The sequence below is a fragment of the Pan paniscus genome, chromosome 9, assembly GCF_029289425.2.
Source record: "Pan paniscus chromosome 9, NHGRI_mPanPan1-v2.0_pri, whole genome shotgun sequence".
Taxonomy (NCBI): domain Eukaryota; kingdom Metazoa; phylum Chordata; class Mammalia; order Primates; family Hominidae; genus Pan; species Pan paniscus.
Window position 1 is genome coordinate 31,553,866 of NC_073258.2, and position 22,505 is coordinate 31,576,370.

Consider the following 22,505-nt stretch of genomic DNA (forward strand, 5'->3'; position numbering starts at 1 on the left):
GAACCAAGAGTTAGTCGCATGTGGTTTTGTGGGCAGCTGGACTCTGGCCTCCTCTGTCTGGGGGTCTTTTATAATGAAACTGTTGTATCATATGGATTTTTCATTCATAGACCTCCTTTTTGAACTGAAGAGGCTGGCTTTGTTTAAGATTAAAAAGGGGGAAGTGAGAAATATTTAGAGCTGAGTTACAGGAGGCTGCGGGTACATGGGGAGAGAATCGAGTGGCCAATTCTGAACAAAACCCCACTCATTCTGAAGGCTGTGTGTGCTGAGGTTTAACATTAACTTATACTGCCATCATGTGGATAAAAGGAGAAAGTTTTATTCTAGTGACAGCTGCAACAGCTGCAGATAACTTAATGATAAATGGGTGGCCAAAGGCTGAGGCTTCAGACAGTGCATGTTTAATTAAAAATATCTGGAAGCCCATGCAACTGTTTCAAATAAAACGTTTTGGTTCATTTTCTATAGTGTCAAAAAAGCAATGCTCTGAGACTTCCAACAGCCTCTAAGGGCCCGAGGCCAAGCCTCCCTTGTACAATGGAAAGTCTGAGGTTCCTTGGTACAGTCTCATCAGCCAAGCAAACACAAACAAAACCTTCTAAAGGTTAGACTAGAGAAAAAATAAAAAAAGAGCCATAAATATCAATAACAAATGAGCATAACTGGAAGAAGCAATAGAAGATAGATTTGAAGCCAGTGACTAAATTTGTGTCTACACCCTGATAATCATTTACTGAGTCTTCTTGAATGAATAATTCTTTTATTCATGCCAAAGAGAAAATGCACTGGATAGCTAAACATGCAAGGACGACATTATTCAAGACTATTGCATTAGAGGTCAAGAGCTCGAGGAAAAGCACTGTGGATTTTAGGGGAAGGTTGTTCAATGTGATGTAACCATCTAGGTTTGCTCATTGCTGCTTATGGAAGTTAGATTCCTACTCTCCCACAGAGAATGGCAGATACAGGCACTGTCTTTTTTGATGATTATATTTGAAAAAAAAATGGCTCTCAGATCCTTGAGAAAGCGGTGACTGGGTTGTAAAACTGGCAAAAGAGTCTGAGAAGATTTCCATGTAAAGGGGAGAGATACATTATTCACAAGCACAAGTTCTTTAAAGCAAATGATCTAAGAAGAAGGAGGTCAGGGGCCTAAAGTCAGGAAAAAACCTGTCTAAAGTTTGACAAAGGTAAGGGGAAGATTAAGACCATATTCGTGAGTCCCAGTCTCCTAATCTGTAAAATGGCCAGAGTAATCCCAGCTATCCTTATCTACAAGAGTGAACATGAGCACTGAAAAAAAAATAGAGAAATATATGAATATGATATAAACCCAAAATGCAGTAGATGGTAAAGTATGGCTACTACTTTTGTCTATCCTGTTTTTAAAGTATGCACAAATTCAACTTTAAAGGACTAAATTGAAAAAGAAAAAAAATGTGTTTCCAAAGCAGAGCAAGTCTAATAGAAAAATCTCAGATTCAGGCTTTGCTCTATAACTTACTAACCATGGAGCCTTCATAAAGTCATTTAATCTTTTTGAAACTTAAATTGATTGCATAATGCTTACCTCTTATTGTTGTTGTAAAATTGAAATGAGAGAACGTGCAAAGCTGCCAGCACAATGTTGGCACTTAGTGAATACTAATAGATGCCGAAGTTGCATGTACTCTAGCTCTGTGTTGTGGGATTATTCTTGATTTGGTTGGTGTCACTGCCAACTATTTTCACCAAAATGTGGTGTAGCAAACAACCTTCAACCTCAGTGTCTTACAAAATTGAGCATTTATTTATTGAAAGAAGGTATTGAAATATATTGTAGGTCTCACGGTTCTTCTGCACAGGACTGGGAATTACGAGATCCAAGCTGGGTTTGGCTGTGCTTGAATCCAGGTTCTGGGTTCATTTCAAGTCTAATCCATTTGCCTCTCCTTATTCTGGGGTGGTATGTCCTTCTCATGGTGATGACACCTGTGCAAAAAGACAATGCTTATGACATATTTGCTAAAATTCAACTGGCTAAACAAGTCACATGGGCAAGCCCAAAGGCAAGAGGTGGAAAATGCACTGCATAGAAAGAGCAAGAGGGTTAATCTATACTATTATCTCAGAGAAGCAAAGGATTAAGACCAATCATTCCATCTACAACCCTATCTCATCTATCATCTGCATATATTGTAGCTTCTCCCTCTCATACCTTGTTTTCTCAAATCTTGAAATCTTCAATGGCAATACATTGTGACAATAGAGAGAGTGTTTGAAAGTAAAGCAAAATCCTAGGAGAAAGGTGGGCAGACTTTTAGCATATTCCCTGCAATAATTCTGGAGGAAAAAAAATTAGAGGAAAGCATGACCTAAAGAAAATCTTGCATCTTTTGCAAAAGATTTTATTATGCAGATGTCTTATATTTTTCAATTTTCTTTAAAGATTTCCCCTTATTGAAAAATATTCCTATGACAAATTAAATGAAATGGAGATGCTAGGTTGAGGCAAAGAATTTGAAAGAGTTTGAAAAGTACAGGGGAAATAAATAACTATCAGAAGGTGAGCAAGAGATGGATAAGAATGAATACTTGTCCCCTGCTTTTTTATCTCCCCACCTCCTACTCACACCCCAACTAACAAACCTGCGTCATTTGAGCTGAAAGAAGAATTCATCTCTGAATATAGATCTGAGTTAAAATCATTTTGCAGTGGTCCTACTGTGGTTTTTGAGAACAATGCCATCTCTTAAAATAACTGTTTTCAATCGTGACCTTCAGTGTGTCTGAAAGTTTGTGATGATGAATAGTGAATGCTGAATGGCATGCTACAGAATGCAGCCCCTTAATTGCTCACAGAGAAGTCACATAGGATTTTCAATCCTTCTGTTTATGCCAACGCTTGGAAAAGATCACTGAGTTCGGATCTGTGTTGAGTTACCAGACTGAATCAGAGATAAAATTTTCCATTTGAGCCAGCTACTGAGCCTTTGGTGAAATAATTTGGAGAGGTTGCGGGGCAGGGAGCACAGTGTGTAACTATGTTGTGCACAGACTCTGGCGTCAGACATATGTGGGTTTGAATTGTGGTTTTACCATTTCATGGCTGTGTGGCCTTGAGCAAGTTCATTAATTCTTTTGTTTTTCTCTCACAGTATCTGCAAAATAGGCATCATCATTCCTCACCGGGTTGTTATGAGGATTTAACATGCTAATATATGTAAAATATTGCATACAATAAGCATGCAAGAGAAGACAGCTGTTGTTGTAACTATTATAATGTATTATGAATTTGTTTTCAGCAAAGAGTAAGGAAGCAACCCAGCCCTGTGGCAAACCTGAGGCATGGACAGGGCAAGGGTAGAGGCTGTGGGATGGGTAAGGAAAGGGTCTGATAAGACAGGTAGGTGGGTGCTCAGGGAATATAGCTAAAGGAAATGCAGACCAAAACCAATGAAAGGGTGATAGGAAGACCTCTTCTCTTTAAGCTGCCTCTTCTTCAAGGCTAAGCATTTCAAGTTCCTTCCTGGAAAATCATATTCATGTTAATGACCCTGAATTTAGTGACTGCAGCAGTGCACCGTGTATTTTTCAGCCTCTGGAATAATAGAGGAAGGATGTGATAATTAATTTTATGTGTCAACTTGACTGAGCCACAGAGAACCCAGATATTGGTTAAGCATTATTCTAGGTGTTTCTGTGAAAGTGTTTTCGATGAGATACAGATGTGTATATATATGTACATATACATTATGTATGTATGTGTGAAGCACATATGTATATAGTATATATATATACACATATATATGTATATGTGTGTATATATATAGAGAGAGAGAGAGAAAGAGAGAGAGGGAATAAACATATACATTCTATTGGTTCTATTTCTCTGGAGAAACCAGGCTAATACAAAGGATGTTGTACTTCTTGACTTTTGTTTCTAGAGACTACTTCTGAAACAGTGCTGAAAGCCATCTGGGCTTAAGGTATGAGGCAAATTACAATGGGAATTCTCCTCCAACTTCTGTGTTCCAAGGAAAGCAAATAATGATCACCCTCCCAGGTAGTACTAAAGGAGAAAGGAAGAGGGAGCTATCTGTCAGGGATTCCACCTAGGAAAACCTTTGGATGGCATTGCTGGAACTAGAAAAATAAGACACTTTCTCTACAAGTGGATTGAGCATGGCAGTGGGGAGTCACAGAGGCAGTATGGTGAAGATTCTATAAAGCAACAGAGAGACTTCTGAGAACAAATCATGAGTCCAAACTGAGTTAGAAGTGGTAGTGTATTAGTCCATTCTCACAATGCTATAAAGAAATACCTGAGACTTGTAATATAATGAAAAGAGGTATAGTTGGCTAATGGTTCTGCAGGCTATGCAGGAAGCATGATGCTGGCATCTGCTTGGCTTCTGAGGAGGCCTCAGGAAACTTAGAATCATGGTGGGAGGTGAAGGGGGAGCAAATACATCACATGGCCAGAGCAGGAGCAAGACAGAGAGAGGAGAGGAGCCACACACTTTTAAACAACCAGATCTTGCAAGAACTCACTCACTACCATGACAACAGCACCAAGGGAATGGGGCTAAACCATTCCTGAGAAATCCACCTCCATGATCCAATCACCTCCCACCAGGCCCCTCCTCCAACATTAGAGATTACAATTTAACATGAGATTTGGGCAAGGACACAGATCAAAAACATATCAGCTAGTGAGGCAAAGAATCTTCACCTTGGAAAGGAATGGAATTGGCAACACCAGGCTTCAGCCTTGTCAGAACATGTTTGGAACTAAGAAATAAAATTAGGCCTCAATTCATACATAAGGTACAAAATGGTATGTTGTTCCCTGAAACCAGGGAGAAGCCTGGTCACTAGGGCTAGAACACAAGGCAAGGGATGACTAGAAGCCAATTTGATCTGATGAGAGGCACCTGAACTGCTAATGAGAGTTCTACCAAAGCTGTTTTTCTGGATGAATGACAGCTATGATCCAGGCTTCTGTGCTGCCTTTAAGACAAGGGACCTTGAAGAGACTTTTGTAATGATCAGACTATTGGTAACTGGGCTTTGGAACAATGAGTCTTTCCAAAACTCTTTCTTCCACATTTGTGGAAAGGAGGAGGTCCATGTCTGTCTCCATCCTTGTCCAGGTCTTCATAGTCATGAAGCCTCCCTTGGTGAAATCCCACAAGACAGGACTCCAACATTCCTTCAACATTTCAGACTGAATCCTAGGATTTGCTCAACTCTTTCTAATCATAGTATATGTGTTAGTCTGTTCTCATGCTGCTAATAAAGATGTATCTGAGACTGGGTAATTTATAAAGGAAAGAGGTTTAATGGACTCGTAGTTCCACATGGCTGGGGAGGTCTCAAAATCATAGCAGAAGGTGAAGGAGGGGCAAAGGCACATCTTACATGGTGGTGGGAAAGAGGACATGTGCAGGGGACCTGCCTTTCATAAAAGCATCAGATCTCATGAGACTTATTCACTATCATGAGAACAGCACAGGAAAAGTCTGTCCCCATGATTCAATTACCTCCTACCAGGTCACCCCCATGACACTTGGGAGTTATGGGAACTACAATTCAAGATGAGATTTGGGTGGGGACACAGCCAAACCATATCAGTATTATCTCACACTGTTTTTCAATCCCTGAGTGGTGACCTTGTTACTGACTTTCTCTCTTTAACTTTACTACATCTTATACTTTGGACTTAATGCCCAATACTACTTTTTTAGAACCATCTTTGGATACTTCCCTTGGATTTGTTAAAAACTAATAAGTGCATAGCAGTCTAAGTATTAAAATAGAATTGGAAATTAACTTTTTCTATCTCTGACAGAAATCTGGAAGATAGATTTATTGATCAGGCACATGCACAGGGACTTAACCTTATTCTACCAATGGTTTAGAATGTGGCTGAAAAACACCAAACTCTGGACAGCAGCCCTGTAACACATAAATCTATATCAAAGGAAGAATAAGATGATAAGTTTCCTTGAAACAAAATGTATAATTTCACATTTTTTAAGAATTGGCATGGGGTGCAAAGTAGCATGGCAGCCAATCTTTGGAAAATCAAAACGAGAAGTCGTCAGACCTTACCAAAGTGAAATGGTTACCACACTAGACTGTCTCTCCTACCCCATAGATATGAGTAATCACTGTGTATGTTGCAGAGCATTTAAATTTGAGAGAGGAGATATGATAAGTTATTGACTTTGGGGAGGTTTAAAATTCCTCATAAATATTTCTGTCTTGAAATTATGCTTGGTGGGAAACCTTTCAGATTACAAGCTTATAGAGGCAAAAAAATACCTTAAAAGTCAGCAAGCCAAATAGTTTCTGTCCTCATTGCTACTACCCCAGCTTTAATGTAGAGATGTGTTGTAAGGATTTCTCAGGCTGCCCCTGCTACACACTTTTCAGAGTAACACCAGTGCCCAGGTGGTCCTGAATTGAAACAGTCTCTGCTCTACCCCTCTACTATTTGTCCCTCTCTTACTGAATTTGTTCTGATGACCCATTAGAAAATAAGACATCAATTCTTTACCATTACTTAACTTCAGGAGATTGGAAGTTACCAAAGCAATTTGTATACTCTTTCTAGTTCTTGCCCTTCATCCATCTCTCAACCTCATTGTTCAACCAGTTAAGATAAAACAAAAAAAGGAAACAAATAGGTTGTGAATGAATTCTATGACTTGCTGCAAGAGATCCTGTTTCCCAGGCTGTCCTTTATCTGGCAATAGCTAGGAAGCCTACTTGAATGTCGCAGGACTGGTCAGTTTCCTAGGGTCGTCTTTGAACTACTACTTCAAAAGATAAGGGCATCATGAACATGGAAGTATGGTCTGACTTCACGGTGCCATATAGTATCAAGCATCCTTTCCTCCCCTCCAACCCAGGTACCATAAAGCCTATTGAATACCCATTTTCTTTGATATACTCACCTTGTTCTGAGATCAACTGGGCTCTATGCGAACTTATACAAATGCTGAAAGCAAAACAGCTAAAATGAGTGTTTTAATGAGTTTGAGCTGCTATAAAGGAACACCATAGGCTAGGTGGCTTATAAACAAGAGAAATTTATTTTTTTAAGTTCTGAAGCCTGGGAGGTCCAAAATCAAGAGGCTGGCAGATTTGCTGTCTGGTGAGGATTCATTTCCTGGTTCATAGACAGCTGTCTTCTTGCTATCAGCTCACATGGCAGAAGGAGAAATGGAACGTTCTGAGGTCTTTTTAGAGCACTAATCCCATACATGAGGGCTCTATCCTCATGACCTATGATGCAACAATGAATTAAAAGAGAAAAATCTCAATTCACTGTGGATTTGCTGTTCTCACACCCCAAACTCACTTTAATTAATTTATTCTGCCTAAATGAACTCAGTAGATCAACCATGAGGTGTCATTACACATCACAGCATTCAAGAGACAATATACTTCAAGAGACAATATACTCTTGACAATATATCGTCAAGAGACAATAAAATGAATATATATATATTTTTATGGAGAAATTTTACATATAAGATACTGAGCAAAAGATTTTAATTATCATCTATACTGACACAATCCAGAAATAACTATTATTTTTTCCCATTCTGAGCAAAATATTGCATAGTATACTACGTCCCAAGTGAGCCACAAAAAGGCAGGCAAATTCAGTAGATTCAGTTTTACTATCAAACACATACAATGGATTATCTCTGAATTCAAGATTGTTCACAATTCCCCAAGAGGTCAGAAGCACGAGGACTGAGAATGATGTCTACATATTGCTTAGAAGCACTAAGAACTAGGAAGTGACTGAATAATTGAAAATTTGATGACTTTTCTGAAACTGGAATGTAAACTCCAGGTTTGACTTAATACAGAGGCATTCAGAAGTAGTTAGCATTATTCTCATTTTGTAGATGAAATCACTGAAGATCAAAAAGTATAGTGGCTTTCCTTAACTTACATATTTAGTAAGTGGCAGAATTGAGGTTTAAAATCTGGTCCTATGACTCCAGACCACAGAAAAGGGACAGAGTATACAGAGGTTTAAGCAGTTCTAGACTAACAGGCTGGAGTGGGGGGCAGGGAGAAGAAATAAGAAGATGCAAGAAAATGGAGAAAATGAATTCAAATTTATGTCTATCTCTAAACCATATAAACCCCAAAGAGCCTCTTTATCCTCCTTGTATTGTCCACATTGTTTTCTTGAACCTTCCTTCCAGGTTTGGCTGTCAAACATGTTGTAGGCTAAAAAAAGTCTTAAGATAGAGTAACTAAATAACAGATATTCGGGGTGATTTCTGAACTTTTTAAATAAGAATCTCCTTATTTAAATCAGACACATTCTCTAGAAACTGTCTCCATTATTTGAGCAATGTGAGGAGGATATTAGTGTTGGCAGGGTTAGTTTGATGGTAAACTGAACAGGCAGGCACTCAACTTCAAAATGATTTAAAGGGATACATGGCTTCAAAATGTTTGTGACTGCAGTGTACCAGGATTTACAATCAGAAAGACAAGGTTTGAAATCTAGACCTGACCAGATGAGTAAAATTGAACAATTCACTTTACCTCTTTGGACATAGAAATAAATGTCTAAGATAGATGCTTACCCAAAGGCACACTGTAAGATCATGGAAGAACTGGGCTTGGAGCCCAGATCCACTGATACCTAGCCAATCATGTTAACTATGAAATAACCCACAGTAGACACCAAGTACTTGATTGCTGCTTTCTAATTTGCCTACCTGCAGCCTGGACCCTGGACTCTTTGCCAGGCTGGATAATCACAGAACTATTATTTGTCAAATGGTAAACCCCGAGGGCCCTGAAACAACTCCTTGCAGTTCCTAGCCCCCACCACCATTCCCTCACCAGGCTGCAGCCTAGATAGAAAATAAATGCAACCTAAAATGAAAAGGAGGGGCTTTTTAAAAATTACTCCCCCAAGTGTCAAACTTTATGGTGTTTGGATGTTATCTCATATCTTAATGCGCATTTTTTTATGTCATCTTACAAATTTGTCACAATCATTATTATTCTCAATTTAAAATTGGGGAAACTGAGGCATAGAGAGGTGAAGTGACTTTTCCAATATTGCACTGCTGAAGAGTGGCTAAAACAGGGTTTAAGGTCCATGCTTTTTCTCTGTCTCAAGCTTTCCTCCATGAAATATTGAGAAATGGTTTTATTTGATGAGAGAGGTGTTTATTGACCTACATGATATATAGCCACTCTGAGCAAGCCCTTAGCTCTCAGAAAAAGGATGAGGGGAGAACCCCATTTTCAGAGTGGTCTACACTGTTCTCATCTTTCTCTCTGTCCTCTACCATGATGGGGAGGTCACTGCAGCTTCCTTCTCTTTCACTTTGGAGACCCAATAAAAGAGGAACAACCACGAGACTAGCAGCTCTGCTCCTTGGAATCACATGCACCACACGGCGGGAGGAGACCCCCTGGATTCCCCCATCACAGTCTGAGTCCCATTTATTTCTTACTCAGGCATCTCTACAAAGACCGAGCTGAAGGAATGCTGGTGTGGCTTTCCATTCCTTGCCCTTTATAACAGAATGTAATTGGTTCTAGTTTGGCTACCTCACAAGTGAAAATCTTCTACAAAATTGCATTAGGAAGAAAAAGCAAGCCAATCCAGCAGAGGGCAAGGGCAGCAGAAATCCTGTGTAGGTGTGTGACAAACGGGTTTATATGATTTCCTGAAAAATAAATATATACATAAATAAGCAAACAAACAACACCAGGCTGCCTCTGTGCATACGCAGTGCTCCGCTAGGTGGCAGCACACTCTGCACCTGGCTTCCTGCCTGCTCCATTGGAGAGTGGAGCATACCCACTCCACAGGCAGGAGAAAAGGGCAGGACAGAAAGAGGAGTGGAGCTAATATTTCTTGAAGGTCTCCTGTATGCCAGGTCCTAATACAGACATTTTGAAATATATTAGTTCATTTAATTCCCACAACAACATATTGGGGTAGATGTCTCTGTTTTAAAGTTATTCACAATAACATTGGATTTTGATGATTTACTGTATGCCAACCACTCTATTATGTACTCATTACTTCATTTGACTCCCTTAATATCCCTAAAAGTGATTCTTATTTTTATCCCTCTGTTACAGATAAGGAAACTGAGGTTTAAAGAGGGTAAGTGGCTTCAAAACCACACAAATATTAGGCCAGGACACTGAAATCTGAATTCTGGAAGTATGACAACATCTGTAAACAACTGGGAATGACATTCCCTGAGTATATGAAAGATTAAGTATTTTCAAATATAAAAAGTGAGACTAGTAACTAGTGCCAATGTTCCTAATAATAATTTTTCTGAGTATAAAATGAATATATATATATATATATTTTATGGAGAAATTTTACATATAAGATACTGAGCAAAAGATTTTAATTATCATCTATACTGACACAATCCAGAAATAACTATTATTTTTTCCCATTCTACTTTTGCCTTTGTGCATGTGCTTGTGTTTATAATTGTTCCTGATATGTTTTGGCTCTGTGTCCCCACCCAAATCTCATGTGGAATTGTAATCCCCACATGTTGAAGGTGGGGCTGGTGGGAGGTGATTGGATCATGGGGGTGGATTTCCCCCTGGCTGTTCTCATGATAGTGAGTGAGTTCTCATGGGAGCTGATGGTTTAAAAGTGTGTATCTCTTCTCCCTTCACTCTCTCTCTCTCTTCTGCCACCATGAGAAGAAGGTGCTTGCTTCCCCTTCACCTTCTGCCATGATTGTAAGTTTTCTGAGGCCTCCAGTCATGCTTTCTGTTAAGCCTGTCGAAGTGTGAGTTGATTAAACCTCTTTTCTTCAGAAATTATTTAGTCTCAGGTAGTTTGTTTTAGCAGTGTGAAAACAGACTAATACAGTTCCAATCATACTGAATATAAAGCTTTCGATAATTATACATATACTTGGGAATTTGGATTGCCCAATTTTTTACTACTCTAACATTTGTTGTAATACACAGACTTGGCTATGAATCTGAACACACATCTCTACTTTTTTCTGTAGACAAGTTTTCTATAAATGGAATTGCTGGATCAAAGACTCTGACCACATTTAAGTTAATACCTACTTCCAAATTATTTTTAGAAAAATTTTATCAGTTTTATTTTATTTATGCAAGCCCTGTATAAGATTCTCAGTTTCAATTGCTACTGCTAGTGCCTTGATCTTGGACTTCCTAGCCTGCAGAAATGTATGAAATTAATTACTCTTACTTATATGCCACTCAATCTAGGATATTTTGTTTTAGCAGCCTGAGGGAATAAGACACCTGCAATTAGAGTTGAAACTTCTCCACTCTAATTAGGTAATCCTCATAATTATCAGCTTGTGTGTATAATTTAGCCCCATCAAACTTTGTCACAGGATTTCACTCAGTGAGAGTGAAATCATTTTCATTCTTTAGTCTGCATGACATTGTACTTCCCTGTTTTTGTCCCGTTTCTGACTAGCATTTTCCTCCGTCACTAGAACCTATTGCTCCATGAAAATCTTCACATGATTACCAGAGTCCACTTTTCCTAGTCCTAGCTGACTATGTAGCTTGGCTGTCTTAATATAAACACAAACTTAAACTTTTAAAATTTCTCAAATAAGCATAGAGTTCATCCAAGCAGACGGAAAAGGCAGGACACAGAGACACTATTCAAGGCAGAGTAATAGAGCAAAGAATGAGGTAGGGATGTGAATGCCACTCCCAAGAATGACTAAAGTAGTGTTTCTCCCAGAATTCCAGGGCATTTGACAGGTGTTGCTCAAAATGAAAGAAGGAACACAGAGAGGGTACTCAATTGTCATTCTAGTTTGAGAAATATGACATGTTCTGCCCCCAATTTACCGTATAAATTTGCAGAGTAAAAAGCTCGGAAAAGTCCTACAATATGAAGACCTATTTAATCCAGTCTTTCTCATATTTATTTAACTATTGGGCATTTTGTGGCAAAAGGTCTAGTGAAATATAAGTGTGGGAAATTCTGAACTAGGAAGATGAGGTTCCCAGTAGTGACATTAGTAAGTTAGAGAAAAACAGGTCATGGCAGATCTTAGCTGCCTGGAGTTGCTGGAGGGGTATTGTAGGTGTCTTGTTCAGCTTTGGGGACTAAATACAGTGTTTCATCAGTTCATCAAGTTGGATTAAGTTATTTTTCTTGAATAGATTATTTAATGCATTTACCCAATGGAAGAAACCATACTTTGTACATAAAATAAAGTAACATTTCTTTAAACTTCAAAAAAATGGGAGGGGGCAGGGAGGTATACAAAGTTTCAGTTAGATAGGAGAAATAAGTTGAAGAGATCTATTGTACAACATAGTGACCATAGTTAACAACAATGTATTGTATTCCTGAAAATTGCTCAAAGAGATTTTAATTGTTCTCGCCAAAAAAAAGTATGTGAGGTAATGCATATGCTAATTAGCTCAATTTAGCCATTCCACAATTTATACGTATTTCAAATCAATAAGTTGTACATAATAAATATGCATAATTATTATTTGTCAATGAATTACTTAAAATATATTTTACAAGGGAGAAATCTGATGAATATTTTCTTTTGTAAATAGATAACATTTAGTGTGATATGAGCAAGGGTCTGAAGCCAGGTGATGGATTGAGAGGACTTTGGAGTTGATAGGACTTCTCCCCTAGGACAGATGTGGTGCCTAATTCTCATAACGGTCTTGTGAGTGGAGAGAAAAACGATTCAAAAAGGAGAAGGAAAGACCAAAATTCTGCAATTGATTAACAGAGGAGGTGAAGTGGAGAAAGAAATCAAAAGATGCTTATGTTTATTAATTCATTTATTTATCCAGACAGCAAATATCTGCAATGCTAGTAACTGTAAGTATCAATTAAACCTTCCATAGGCCAGGTATAGTGGCTCATGCCTGTAATCCCAGCACTTTGAGAGGCTGAGACCAGAGGATCACATGAGCCCAGGAGTTTGAGACCAGCCTGGCCAACATAGTGAGACCATGTATCTACAAAAATTAAAATACAAAAACTAAAAAGATTTTTTTAAAAAAACCCTCCACAGCCCCTACTTGTATTCTGAGAATACAAGAGAATGTGCAGAAGGACTTTTTTTCTCTCCCCAATGCCTCACAGAGATTGAACAATATTAACTATAAGGAAAATATAAATGCACATAATAATTTTTACATCAGATATGTATATACAAATAAAATATTAATTTTCTATCAGCCAAGTTCTATTATGTCTGTGTATGTGTATTATATTGAATGTATAGTGAAATATTTAAATGTTATAAGGAAACAAGATAAATCCTGTGATCCAGGCTAATAACTAATATTATCACACCTCCCAGAACTCATGCCCTGATGTTGATGTAGCATCCAAAATTCAGCTTCCAAATCACTCAGACTATCGTTTGTTATTTCATTGCACTGTTCCTTTTTTTATTTCTGTAATAATGATAACAACCAACTCATCAATGCCTGGTGAGCAGAGCATTCAAGCAGCAGAGAAAATCTATCCTGAAAGATAACCAGTTTCTCTAAGCTGAAATGATACTAAAAAAAACCCACACAGTCAAGCAAACAAAAAAAAGAATAGACCATGCAGTATCTGAAGGGAGAAAACTCACTCTCTTTGCTGTAATTTTAGAAAATGGGATATAACAATCTCTTTTGGTGTGGTGCCTGTGCATGTTTCAATATTTTTATAGAAAATGGTAATATAATTTCTAGTCTCAGAAGTGAGCTGACATGACCAGTAATCTTTAGTGCCCTCTGAAGAGAAGGTTAGGCAGATATAAATTACAGCTTTGAAGATATGTGTATACTTACCAGCATTATTCACTGAAATAAAAGCTAGAATATTATCTTGGAATTGAAATGAGTCAGAAATGGATACAACACTTGTTCTCACAAGATTTTGCTCTTCCTGGATAAATAACAAATCAAATTGTCAAGTGTGTACTTCGCTGCCTAGTTGAGGGAAGCTCCATGCTAAAAAGGCTGGGAAAACAGTAACGTAAGAACAAAAGTGCTGAAGTCACATCGATACGGGTGTGATACCTCTCCCCATCCAAGTTACACTGACTAGCTGTGTAACTTGAACAAGTTGTTTGACCTCTCTGAACTATGATTTCCATTTCAGAAAAATGAGGAAAAATAGTTATAAAACATATTTTTTTATAATTTATATAATTTTTTTAAAGTGACAATAAGTGTGTGCTGTACAAAAGAGGCTCAAAAACTATTCATTATTTCACCTCACACAACACTTTTATTGGACTAGAAGGTCATATTGCACTCAAATACTTTGAGAACAAGGCTGTGGCCCCTAGTCTCAGAAGAGTTGCAACGCAGTTGCCAAAAAAAAAAAAAAAATCAAAAGAGAAATGGACTAAACAATTTTTATGAGGCCCGCTCAAGAAAAAGCAGTGAGCTACTTCTCCGTGAGTCTCATCATGTAGTGCAAAGAGCAGATGTTTCAGGACTGAGTTAGTCACCCTTGATATACCTTGATCTACGTGTTAAAGGGTTAGGATGCCACTAGTCATGGAACATTAGGAGGGAGCCCTCCAGGTAGACAAAGGGTTTCAGCAAATATGACAGCATAAAATCATTTTAGACTATTAAATGACAGAAAATTCATTACTCATAATTAATATTTTACTATCCAGTATTTCATCTTCTACAACTGAAACAAACTTCCATTTTAGGCATCACTGAAAGGAGAGTTCAATAATGAAAAAGAAAACAAAGAGAAATACCTTTACTAAAAACAAGATAAAGGATCTAGCCAAACAAATAACAAAAGAAAAGTACAAAAGACTAATACATATTTTTAAAATATTAAGCCTTGTTAGGAAAGAAATACAAACTAAAAAATTAAAAAACCATGGTTAACTATTCAAATTTCTAAATATTGCAGAAAAAGGGGGAGGAGGAGGAGGAGAGGGGAAGGAATAAAAATGTTGGTACAAGTATAGGACAATAGTCATTCGCATGGATTCCTAGTTGGCATGGATTGGCACAATCTTCTTGGAAGTCAATTTGATATTATTTATCATAATTTTAAAAAATTATGTAATTTAGCCCAGCAATTCCCAAGAAATTTATGTTAAGCATATAGCTACAGGAATGTTCATGACAGCTCTCAAATAATAGTGAATGATTAGAATAAATCTAAATATCTTACTACTGACAGATTAAATGATTTATATCATATCTATTCATGGAATCCTATGAAATCATAAACATTATGTAATACTTGTCTAAGTAATGCTACGTTATGAAGTGGAAAATGATATTCCAATATAAATCATTTTAATATGACTATAAATATATACAAATAGAAAGAACAAATGTTATTTTGAGAGTGGTCATTATTTGGTAATACTGTTTGTATTACCAAGTAATACAAATGTTTTAGCTTGTTCATTTGTGCCTTCTGAATTTCCTGGAGTTTTCTGTTAATGAGATGTTAAAAATAAAAAATAAAAAAAACCAAAGAAAATGAGAAAATGTTATTCAATGCAATGAGAACTAATTTTTCAGGATCTACATACAGGATAAAACTGTGGAGGAAAATACAGTGATCTCTATGGGCATGTGTAGAGGGAGAATAAATTCTAAAAAGTAAGTGGACCAGCTATGGCTAAATTCAGCTTTGTCATAACTTATTCAACAATGATTACCATGTATCTTGAGAACTATGCTGATTTTGACTACAGTAGTATAATGAATTGTACTATTAGTGGCCATTATACAAGGTCATCATAAGGGCAGAATTTGGGAGAAATTTGGCTTTTCCACTGTAAATCATCCTGAGAAGAGGTATCAATACCGGACATAAAAGAGTGATTGATTGACAGTAAATTTGCATATAAATGTTAAGTATTTTCAGGGCTATTCCAGACAGATAGCTAATTTTATGATACGGGAAAGTCTTTGTCTATAGTTTCTAAGAATAGCCGCATCTTGTAGGAATTGTAAATAACTTTCCCTATTGAATTTCCCTTCTGTTATTATTAAACCTGTAATGATATTCAACTATGGTTTGCCTTAGCTGTGTGAGGGGCATTATGACAAATATAAGATTAGGGTTATAAAGGTCACCTGAGTCAGGGAGAACAGTGTTCATTAGATGGAAAGAAAGACGGCTGATGAAGTGCCACATTCCCAAGAACGGTGATAAGCAACAGCAATGACAGATGCGTAGATCATGAAAGCATCTTCAGGGTTTTTAAACAAATTCTGTGCACTTGAACTGAAGATTTACATTAAATTTACCTAAAATATAAATGGTGAGTTTAAAATCAAAGCAATTTGGATATTCAAAGTCTTCGTAAAGTTAATGATACCTGGAGAACTCAGACTGAGCCCTAGGTGACATGGCACAAGCATGTTCCCAAAAATACATCAGTTGACTCCAACTCAAGAGACACCATTAGTTCCTGATGCATACTAATCATAGAAAGGACTTAAGATCACACTGTGGTTTCTTCAGGCTTCACCAAGATATAAATACAAATGAAGTCGCATTAATGGTAATAATTGAAATCCTGCAAGACTACTCCTTAACTACACAATGGATAACCTCCAGCATCTTTTTAAAAGTCTGCCCCTATCACTTCTAAAGGCCACCATAAGAGTTACATACAATTCACTAACCTTTATGCCATGTTTTTACACTGTTTGTTAGAGTCAATTGATGATAGCGCCTTGATTCTGGCACTGCTGCTAGTATCTATCTATACTTCATTGCACTGGGGTCATTAATTTATTCCAAAAATATTTGTTAAACAACTCCTATATAATATTATCTGTTCAACTGACTGTATAAAACAGAATGTAAATAAAACAGAAATGTTCTTATTATCCTAGGGCTCACATGGCAGGAGACAGAGAATACATAGGTAGGCAAATAGACATACAATATGCCAGGTTGTGATAAATGCAGTGATGACAAATAAATCAGAGTAAGAAAATGCAGAGTGATGGAGGTGAGGACAAGCTTTTTAAACAGGGGAGTCATGGAAGACCTGTTTATGCAGAGACATGTTTGAAATGAGGGAGCAAGCCAGGTGGTTATCTGTGCAAAGATCATTCAAAATAGTGGTAGCAGCGAGGTCACATGGAGATTCGTGGGCCCTTTCTGTGGCTAGTGATAATGTTGAGACTGGGGAGAGGTTATGCCAAAGAGATAATTACTAGTACACCCAAAGCTATATTATCAAATATAAAATTATCAAATTACCACTAGAGGCAACTCATATTTCATGCCAGAGAGGAACAATGCCCATTCTTATACCCTATCTTGAAATTAGTCACTAGAGGCATTGAAGAAGCATGACTTTAATTCAGACCCTCAGAGTCCCTGGAGAAATAACGCCCTCTTTCAACTTCTCCTTGTAAAATCCCTCTCTTGAGAACTAATGCATGAATCCAGGAATCAGGTTAAAAGTTAGACACAATGCTATCTTGTCCATCCCCTCCTTCCCTTCAAACTCTATAGCACATATCTACAACCCTAATCCCCTGCCATGCTGTAAAAATGACTCATACAATTCATGTTTTGTTAATAATTTATCTCTCTCATGTAGCATAGTGTGGGAGTTCACAAATACCCCAAACAAAATTTGAAGAAACAAATTAAACCCATCAATACCATAGCCATGTCCAGATATATCTGAATGCCAGCATGGGCACAGATGAGGCTTGGATTCTGATTTTCCCAAAATTTTTGGAAAAATTAATCTGTGGATGAGACAAAGGGAACAGGGAGCTGAAATAATACTATTTTCATAAAGCATTTCTCACGTTCTGATGGGAAGAGATTGGCTTCCAAACCAAATAGATACAGATTTAAAGTGTTTGTTTTTCTGTGTGTCTGCCCTTAGACAGGTACATTCACTCATCCATTCTTCACTTACTAGGCACTTATTGAGGACATACTGCCTTTTGAGCCCTGTGCAGGTACAAAGTATTCAGAGATGAATCAGGCTTTTAAAAATTCTCTTAAGAAACTCATTTACTAGTGGGTAAGACAGATAAAAACAAGCATGTAGTTATTCCAGTTTAGTGTCTCTAATCCTCAGTTTCATTAATCTAAAAATGAAGCACACTACCTCCTTAGCTAGATAATTACAAAGATTAAATAGTTAAAATACATCAAACACCTAGCAGAATGTTGGACTCATAACAAGCACTCAGTAAGTGTTAAAAAGCAGCACAAGGCAGAAAAAAAGAGCATTAGGTAATTCAGTGGATCTCAAACTCTAGGGAATTTCAGAATCCTTTGGAGGGCTTGCTAAACAGACTGCTGCCCACCCATCCCCCACCACCAGAGATTCAAATTCAGTAGATATGGGGTGGTACCCAAGGATTTGCATTTCCTGCAGTTCTTAGCTGATGCTGATGCAGTTGGTCCAACAGAATCAGATGTACTTGCAATGTCATTCCAAAGCTCTCCTTTACAATATCTGTGGTCATGGATGAGTAACTTAAATTCTCTTAGTCTCTGACTACACATCTCACAATTGAGGATACTAATACATATATCACAGGACTGCTTTGAGAGGACTCACTAATACAGTTTGGCATACGGTATGGGAACAATAGTCGTAAATTAGCTCTCGTTTAGTCTGTTTTCATTTATCTGAGCTCTGAAATTACTACTGAAACTACTCAGAACTTTCTAATTTTCATGAAAGTAATTTTATAAGATTATCTTTTCTGCTGGACAGAAAGCTCCTCAGGAGAAAGAATATGATTTTCTACATTCTTCATCTAATATAGTGCCTGGAATATGACAGATATTCCCACAATATATGTATATTGTCTTTATTATAACTGGATCTTTCTAAAGATACCGTATGTCTTCATTATTTTATGCTTTTGCTTGTTTTCCAAAAGAAGGAAGTTGCGATAAATAGAAAGTTGCAGAAATTTTGCTGTCATTCAAGCATAACTCACATACCATTGTCTATTGATTAATCAGACAAGCTCTGTTTCTAGCATTTAAGCAGTTGTTTGAAAACAATTACATAAACTTTCTCAGATGTGATATTGACCTTTCTTCTTGTTCTCTGACCAGTGCTCATGGAAATGCTGTTTGCAATTATTTCTCCACAACCTTGATCTTGGTGTCGTTCTGCTCACTACCTTTTAGTGGCCAAATTTGTGTCATCTAATACTATTGTGGTACTCAGGGTCATCGTGATAGATGTGCAACCAGTGCAGTCAAACAGGGCCCTGGGCTTAGAAAGACTCTGTGCTTGGTTTAATGCTCTGTGATTATCATCTTTAAAGTCTTAATTTTTGGTCAAGCAACCTGAATTTTTATTTTGCACTAAGCCCTGCAAATTACGTAGCTGGTCCTGCTGGCACTAAAGCTGAGATTCCAGGGAAATGCAGATGCTACATCAACAATTTAAAAAAATCTACTTCTTTCATCTTTCGCCAACTCATTTGCAGGTTTCTCAAAAACTACATAACCTTTGGAAGATCACTTCAGTTCAATGAGTCTGAACAACCTCATCTTAAATGGATGCTTTTTTATGTACTTCTAGTTCTAAAACACTATAAATTTGTTAATTTCTAAATACAGAGTACTTTACAACTTAAATAAAAGGAACTGCTACTTTAAGGACACACGTTTGCTAAATCCATCTAAATCCATTCAATGTCTTTTAAGATGAAAAGCAGATGGTGAATTATCCTAAGATACCATTACTTCTGAATTCATATAACTATATAACTTGCATTTCCATGTCATTTCCTGGGGATAGTCAATCCAAGAAACTTCCTATACCTTAACCTGAAAAATGACACATCAACAGCATGCTGAGCCTCCCCATTACCGGGAATGCAGGGCCCATTAAACTGTGAGGATGCATATGCACACCTAATTATGTTTATGCCTCCTTATAAATCAGCAAAGTGAAAGCATATGCATGCTGAAAATTACCCATAATTAACTTTCCTAATTGCACCCAAATAAAGAGGGAAATAATTCACTTCAGAATATGCTTTCATCCTTTGGGCAAAGCCTACCCTCATCTTGTTTAGGTTTTGAAAAATTGTCTCCTTGTTCATAAATGGAAATTAATTCTTTGTATGCCAAACCACAACAGAGTTCTTCCCTGGGTGTTGAGCCAGAGAAAATGAAAAGATTCAGATATGAATGTCAGAGGACTAGAGCAGGGATCTAGGCAGCAAAAAAGCATACAGAGGAAATTCTAGGTAAATGAAAACAATTCCTTCATTCTGATGAAGAGGGCAATGCAGATGGTGACAGGCCAACCACAGATACAATAGGAGGCAACAACCAGGGGCAGATCCTCAGGGAAAAGAAGCATTAAATTTAGATGTCGGACAGAAGACTCAATTTCGCGACAGTAATTGAGATCAATTGGGGCACTTTCTGTTCTCCTTACCCACCATTTCCCTTGCAGTTTCTCTGAACAATTACTGTTCTATTACTGGCAGAATTAAGACAGGCAGAAGTTGTGCATGCCTAATTGGGCTTCCAGATATGGTTTATTGCTATCCTTAGGGACAGGAACCAGAAAGAAAAGGTGTGAAGGGAAGGATAAAAAACAGGGCTTTTGATGTTCACAAAAAGAGAAATCATTCTTCTCCTAACTCGGAAGTGCAGAGCTCTGAATAAGTCTGAGTATCTGACTTCTGATCACTCTCTCTGGGTGCTTTGCATTCATTGTGTCATTTAGTCCTCATATCAGCACCATTCTTGTCTTCATTCACTGTACAGATGAAAATGAGGATAAAGAAATCAAATAAGATGATCCAATAATAAGTTGATGGAGTGAAGTTTCAAACCTCAGATTGTTTCTTACCCCTAAGCCCTTGTTTTAGGCTACACTGCCATGCAATTCAGGGGAACCCAAATTCCTAGATTGAATCATTTGCATTTTGGCAAAGATGTAGATGGACTTCTATTTTCTTTTTACTATATTAACAATTTTAAAATATAGAACAAATGAATTAATGACTTTAAAATGTGTATCATATGTATCCTATGACTTTACTGGCTTCTGTTGACCTATGCTAGGATGATGTTTTTATTTGAGCCTACCTACTATCTTTGAAAGCCCTCAATTTTAGTTTTCCCAAATAATAAGTCTAGCTTTCCCAAAGGAAAAGGATAGAAAATTTCCATCTAGACTCTAACAATAACACTCACTTTTGCAAAATTTTCATGAGAACTAAATAACTCAAGGAAGTCACGTGTTTGGACATTGAACCTCAGGAAAGCAGAGTGGTGAATGAGACCAATTCTTTTTTTTAATTATTATACTTTAAGTTCTAGTGTACATGTGCACAACGTGCAGGTTTGTTACGTATGTATACATGTGCCATGTTGGTGTGATGCACCCATTAACTCGTCATTTACCTTAGCTATATCTCCTAATGCTATCCTACCCCTTCCCCAACCCCATGACAGGCCACGCTGTATGATGTTCCCCTTTCTGTGTCCAACCGTTCTCATTGTTCAATTCCCACCTCTGAGTGAAAACATGCGGTGTTTGGTTTTTTTGTCCTTGTGATAGTTTGCTCAGAATGATGGTTTCCAGCTTCATCCATGTCCCTAACAAAGGACATGAACTCATCCTTTTTTATGGCTGCATAGTATTCCATGGTGTATATGTGCCACATTTTCTTAATCCAGTCTATCGTTGATGAACATTTGGGTTGGTTCCAAGTCTTTGCTATTGTAAATAGTGCCGCAATAAACATAACAGTTTGATTTATAATCAATAAACATAGCAGCATGATTTATAATCCTTTGGGTATATACCCAGTAATGGGATGGCTGGGTCAAATGGTATTTCTAGTTCTAGATCCTTGAGGAATCCCCACACTGTCTTCCACAATGGTTGAACTAGTTTACAGTCCCACCAACAGTGTAAAAGTGTTCCTATTTCTCCACATCCTCTCCAGCACCTGTTGTTTCCTAACTTTTTAACGATCGCCATTCTAACTGATGTGAGATGGTATCTCATTGTGGTTTTGATTTGCATTTCTCTGATGGCCAGTGATGGTGAGCATTTTTTCATGTGTCTGTGAGCATAAATGTCTTCTTTTGAGAAGCGTCTGTTCATATCCTTCACCCACTTTTTGATGGGGTTCTTTGATTTTTTCTTGTAAATTTGTTTAAGTTCTTTGTAGATTCTGGATATTAGCCCTTTGCCATATGGGTAGATTGTAAAATTTTTCTCCCATTCTGTAGGTTGCCTGTTCACTCTGATGGTAGTTTCTTTTGCTGTGCAGAAGCTCTTTAGTTGAATTAGATCCCATTTGTCAATTTTAGCTTTTGTTGCCATTGCTTTTGGTGTTTTAGACATGAAGTTCTTGTCCATGCCTATGTCCTGAATGGTATTGCCTGGGTTTTCTTCTAGGGTTTTTATGGCTTTGGGTCTAACATTTAAGTCTTTAATCCATCTTAAATTAATTTTTGTATAAGGTGTAAGGAAGGG

At 37.4% G+C, this 22,505-nt stretch overlaps 1 protein-coding gene across 4 annotated transcripts in view; it reads right to left on the minus strand.

Annotated features, from left to right (window-relative positions):
* Nucleotides 1-446: 446 nt before the first annotated feature.
* Nucleotides 447-22,505, minus strand: part of LOC134731193 (chromatin assembly factor 1 subunit A-like) — a 583,486-nt gene continuing 561,427 nt past the window's right edge. For all 4 annotated transcript variants that reach the window (XR_010113341.1, XR_010113342.1, XR_010113343.1 and 1 more), the window contains one exon: nt 447-1,974. The gene's annotated coding sequence lies outside the window, so the exon portion shown is untranslated. The remainder of the gene's footprint in view (nt 1,975-22,505) is intronic.